Source organism: Diaphorina citri, unplaced genomic scaffold (genome assembly GCF_000475195.1).
Source record: "Diaphorina citri unplaced genomic scaffold, Diaci psyllid genome assembly version 1.1 scaffold1842, whole genome shotgun sequence".
NCBI lineage: Eukaryota > Metazoa > Arthropoda > Insecta > Hemiptera > Psyllidae > Diaphorina > Diaphorina citri.
In genome coordinates this window covers 52,000-58,383 of record NW_007379268.1, presented here as the reverse complement: position 1 = coordinate 58,383, position 6,384 = coordinate 52,000, and positions in this window count along the sequence as shown.

The following is a 6,384-nucleotide window of genomic DNA, read 5'->3' as shown; positions in this document are numbered from 1 at the left end:
TAGGGTTGCCAACTTTTTTTTCGGCATATACGGTACAAACTAGCAAAATGGTGAAAAAATACGGATTTCCCGATTTTTGCCCGGAACAAAGGCATGCATAGGCCTAGAGATCCAAATTTATGAATCATGCTGCATGCACCTGTACGCTGTACGTTATACATTCGTACTGGTACCTGAAGAAGATAGAACGCGTTGCTAAAAGTCACGCTACTCCTCTTGGAATGTGAGACGGACCTAAGCTTATGGTCAGACTTAAGTTGCATAAGCATGCTTGCATGCGCAAGTAAATTGCCGATGAGTGACCAGCCTGGTCAATCATCCACAACTTACGAAATTAGCATTATAAAAATTCTCAACAAAACAGATTTTAAAATAAATAATAAATTACCAAACTAATAAAAACTACAAATAATAACTAAATAATGACAAAATAATAAATATACTCATGAAAAAATCAAATTGTGAAAATATTTTTAACATTTTGAGGTTATGTTGCAACAACCTCGCAAGTAAAATCAAAACTTTTTGATCGAGAAAACTTCTTTGGCAAGTGTTAAACGGCACCGGAACCTCTTTGGAAGCGCACGCTTGCGCATGCAACTTATGTCTGACCAATAGCTAAGGATGCTCGTGTTGGAAGGGTGTGGAAAGGGGAAGAAAGGAAGGAAGGGTCTCATGGTGTAGGAAGGATTGAGGGTTTAAAATTCCTTGTACCTTCGTGGCCCCGTAAGTTTCAGACTAGGCTTACACACTGGAGGTTTCCGTCAGGGATTTTTTTTCGTCTGATGCATGGAATACGGGATACACTCAAGGACAATTGAGCAGTAGGGTCGCCAACTTTTTTTTCCATATAAAATAAATTTTAAAAATTGCCGCCGGGACAGCTATCTCACGTCGTCCGAGCTCATCTCAACCCGGTACATAAACACACCCTGAAGGGAGTTTTGCCTCGAAAATGACTCCTAGGTACGCATTCAGTTTTTTTTTTCCAACCTCTTTGTTTTTTTGTTAGCTTTTCAGATATTCCATTAGATTTACGATTTTTTCACGTTTAGTAGATACCTGTGTTGGTTCGATTTTTTTTTGAAAGGAAACAAGGAAAAAGTCGATAAAAAGGAGAAATATTGAAATTCAAGAGTCAAAAATATTTTTTTTTTAGTTTTTTTATCCACCAAAAAACAGTAAAACATCATTAATTGCATATGAAATGACTGTTAGTTCTGGTAAAAATCGAATTGGTATGCGATAAATGACATTTTCATCACGCAGAACATATTATTTTCCCAGAATAGGTACCCGTATCTAGACATGAGGAATAAGAATAGAATAGAATATAATATATACCTTGTTTATCCTGCCAGAATAAGACTGAAAAGTCCCTTTACCCCCGCAGTCTAAACAAGGTCACATGCTAAACCTACACTACACTACCTACTTGACTCGCGGGTTTTTGTGTTTTTCGTACGTACCTACCTATCTTTTTAACCTTTTTTTTGTATTTTTTTTCTGTTTATTAGTCAGTTCCCGTATTTTCCATAGATTTGGAAAAAAACCGGAACAAAGGTGTGTTCCGGCGGAACATTTGATTTTTGACAAAAATACGGATTGTTCCGGGAAATAACGTACGGTTGGCAGCTTCTTTAATGGAGCAGCGACCAGTGTAAAAAAGATCATTGAAATTGATTGCCAAGGAAGCACTATAAGGGGTAATGCTGTGATATTCACAAAAGTTGTGAAGAAGCTCTGCTTTATCACAAAGAAACCATGACTCTACATGATTTAGATTAGGTTTATGTAGATAAATTATTTATAATGTATGTAGGTACCATATACCTAATCAACTTAATCTAGTCTTTAGTCATATCTACAAGGTGCTCCAGAAAAACACCATGTACCCAAAGGTGTGTTCCGGCGGAACATTTGATTTTTGACAAAAATACGGATTGTTCCGGGAAATAACGTACGGTTGGCAACCCTAGTAGACCAAGTAAGTCTAAGTTATCCTTACTACTTTTTGTTCAAGCTTTTTTTTGTATATAGGTTGTATTTTGTACCTTTGTACCTTTGTACCTAAATTAATACGTGTACAGTTAATAATTTTCTTTGAATAAGATTAGGTTAGGTCTTTTTGAGGGATAAGACCTTTAGAAACAAGGAAAATATGTAATAAAAAAACTATCGATAACTATCGATGGCGCCGACTATCGATAGTTCATTTTCTTTGAATAAGATTAGGTTAGGTCTTTTTGAGGGATAAGACCTTTAGAAACAAGGAAAATATGTAATAAAAAAACTATCGATACCTATCGATGGCGCCGACTATCGATAGTTCTCCTCCTCTACTTGCTCGTGGTAAAAAAAAGTTTCTATTGCCCTACCTAATCCTACTCATCTTCTTCTACAAGTCAGTCTCTAAGTTCAGTACAAATCGTTCAAAAGCTAAAAGTTTAGCTCAAAGTTTACCCTTTTATTTGATAGAAGTTTAACGTCATTGTTAAAAGTATAATAACTACTAAGATCTTGAGTGACGGAGGTTCTACATGGACGACAGTGACGACACCATCTACTCAACTACTCATATTGACCTCATTCAGTCCAAAGTTTAGCTCAAAGTTTACCCTTTTATTTGATAGAAGTTTAACGTCATTGTTAAAAGTATAATAACTACTAAGATCTTGAGTGACGAAGGTTCTACTATGGACGACAGTGACGACACCATCTACTCAACTACTCATATTGAATTATTGACCTCATTCAGTCTGAGTGGGGCCTGGAATAAACTTGAAACTTAGCAGTATTTTTTTAAACAAATAAAAAAATTATTTTACAAATAAAAAAATTATTTTACAAATAAAAAAATTATTTTATTTGTTTTATTTGGTTTTTCTGTTCACTTTATTTATTTTTCAACCGGGGCATCATCTCAAAGTTCAGTCAAAGGCCCGAAGATCAAGCATATCAGGTTTTTAACACTTCGCCTGACAAAAGCAAAAAATCGTTCCAGTCAAAGGCCCGAAGATCAAGCATATCAGGTTTTTAACACTTCGCCTGACAAGAGCAAAAAAAATCGTTCTAGTCAAAGGCCCAAATTAGCTCAAAGTTTACCCTTTTATTTGATAGAAGTTTAACGTCATTGTTAAAAGTATAATAACTACTAAGATCTTGAGTGACGGAGGTACTATGGACGACAGTGGCGACACCATCTACTCAACTACTCATATTGACCTCATTCAGTCTGAGTGGGGCCTGGAATAAACTTGAAACTTAGCAGTATTTTTTTAAACAAATAAAAAAATCATTTTATTTGTTTTATTTGGTTTTTCTGTTCACTGAGTGGGGCCTGGAATAAACTTGAAACTTAGCAGTATTTTTTTAAACAAATAAAAAAATTATTTTACAAATAAAAAAATTATTTTATTTGTTTTATTTGGTTTTTCTGTTCCCTTTATTTATTTTTCAACCGGGGCATCATCTCAAAGTTCAGTCAGAGGCCCAAAGATCAAGCAGATCAGGTTTTTAACACTTCGCCTGACAAGAGCAAAAAATCGTTCCAGTCAAAGGCCCAAAGTTCAATCAAAGGCCCAAAGATCAGTCATCGTCCCAAAGCTCAGTCAAAGGCCCAAAACTGAGTCATAGTTCCAAAGTTCTTTCAAAGCCCCAACTATCAGGTTTTTAACACTTCGCCTGACAAGAGCAAAAAATCGTTCCAGTCAAAGGCCCAAAGTTCAGTGAAAGGCCCAAAGATCTGTCATCGTCCCAAAGCTCAGTCAAAGGCCCGAAACTGAGTCATAGTTCCAAAGTTCTTTCAAAGCCCCAAAGTTCATCCAAAGACCCAAAGCATCGTTCCAAATTTCAGTCAAAGGCCCAAAGTTAAGTCATAGTTCCAAAGTTCAGTCATCTTTAAAAAGTTCGTTCAAAGGCCCAGAATTCAAAATCCAAAATGGCGTACGACCATGGAGTTTACCCTCTGCTTAAGCTGATACTAGTCCTGGGATACCAATTCGAGATAACAACATTCAAAGCCAAATGGAAGAACAACCTCATAGAAGTTGTATACTGGGTGCACCAGATAATAGGTGTCGCGTCTCTTATTTCTCATGTTATCAGCACAACCACCCGGTCTATTCGGTACATGCCTGAGTTTTTCCAACGCTTGTTCGAGGACGCTGCATTCAATTTGCTTTTCATCGAGGCACATTTCATACGAGCCAACTTTCAGGTAGACTAGAATAGAATTCGAATTTGATTTCTCTTTTTATGTAAATTGAATTATAAAAACATCTCCTAGGCTGATTTCAACCTCTGAGGAGATGCTTATTCTCCCTCTTCATTACTTGGTAAAATAATAAAGGAAGGACGGGCTAAAACTTAACATAGGTATAAATTTAAATTTGTAGGTACACCTATTTAATAAGATCAGTGCAATAGTCCTAAATGAAAATGGACGCGGCACACAAGGGATCAGGAAGAGACCGCCTTAACATAATAATAATATTTAATAAGATTGGTTTAGATAAAATATTGTACATGCAGTGGCGTAGCGTCTATGTAGGGCGTGTATGGCGGCCATACACTCAAAAGTTCACTCAAGTACCCTTAGATATTGACTTTAAATAATTATTAATGTATTTTTATTAGATATAAATAAAAATTATTATCCCTGAAATGGTTAAAAATCTCTTTTTATCCCAGTCGGACCCGAAAAATCCTCTAATAGAGATAAAAATCCCACTGTGTCGGGATAAGACACAGTATGAACACTATGGTGTCTACAAAATAAGACACAGTACCTATGAATAGGCTTGCCAAACGTCCCGAATTGGCCGGGACAGTCCCGAATTTCAGGGGGTGTCCCGGCGTCCCGTTCAGTTTTTCATTTTGGGGCGTTTTGTCCCGAATTTCCGTTTTTGTCCCAGAAAAAATTCGGGACGCGTTTTTTAACTTTAAAATTAGGTACCTACCTCTATAAATCAGAATTTGTTCTTAACTTGTCTTGTTTAAATTTGTCATGCTTTCATCAGTTTGCTCTTCCACTTGGCTAAACCTTTATAAACGAGAAAATGTTGTATTAAACAGCCTTAAACGAAAAAATGAGCTGGTCCCTTGGATTCGCGGATTTCGCGATTATGTTCGCGGATTTCGCGATTATGGTCGCGGATTTGGCGATTATGTTCGCGGATTTCGCGATTATGTTCGCGGATTTCGCGATTATGGTCGTGGATTTGGCGATTTTGTTCGCGGATTTTGCGATTATGTTCGCGGATTTGGCAATTATGTTCGCGGATTCGCGTTCCGAATCGACATTTTGGATATTTGGCAAGCTTCGCGGATTACCTATCGTACCTATGTGATTTCGCGATTATGTTCGCGGATTTGGCGATTATGTTCGCGGATTTCGCGATTATGTTCGTGGATTTCGTAATTATGTTCGCGGATTTGGCAATTTTGTTCGCGGATTTCGCGATTATGTTCGCGGATTTGGCGATTTTGTTCGCGGATTTGGCGATTATGGTCGCGGATGGCGATTTTGTTCGCGGATTTTGCGATTATGTTCGCGGATTTGGCAATTATGTTCGCGGATTCGCGTCCCGAATCGACGCGATTATGTTCGCGGATTTGGCAATTATGTTCGCGGATTCGCGTCCCGAATCGACATTTTGGATATTTGGCAAGTGATTTTGCGATTATGTTCGCGGATTTGGCAATTATGTTCGCGGATTCGCGTCCCGAATCGACATTTTGGATATTTGGCAAGCCTACCTGTGAACACATTATATGGTATCTACAAAATGACATAAGAATGAATGAAATAACATTCCTCTATCATTGTTGGTATAACGGAACAACTGTTGGTTTAATGGAACAACTTGTTCTAAGCTGACAGTTTAGAAAGCACTATAATTTTACTTATACTTATCAATTCTTTCAGGACCTTCATGAGCTTATTCAGCACATGGAAACATCCTTCAGTACCCAGGAGACAGAGATTGTCGAGAAAACTTACGCCAAGGCCAAGTTCATCTTCTACGTGTGTGTAACCTCCGCTATTGGTTGTCTATCTGGGTCCATTTTGGAGACCTTTTTCACCGTGTCGCAGGAAGAGCTTGATCTCCTCTCGCATATCTACGATCGGAAGTATCCTAATAATCGACTCCAGACGAACTTCTGGGTTCCTGATATCGACGATAGTGAACCTCCGTACTATCAGATCATCTTTGTTACCGAGCTGTACCTGATTTATCTGATTATTCTACTCACTATTCTCAGTGTCAGCTTGATTCCAATGCTAGTTACGCATATCGCGGGGCAGTATGAGATTCTGTGCAATCGGATTCAATCCTTGGGTCATAGTAGCATCATGTGGAACAAGCGCCGACCGATAGA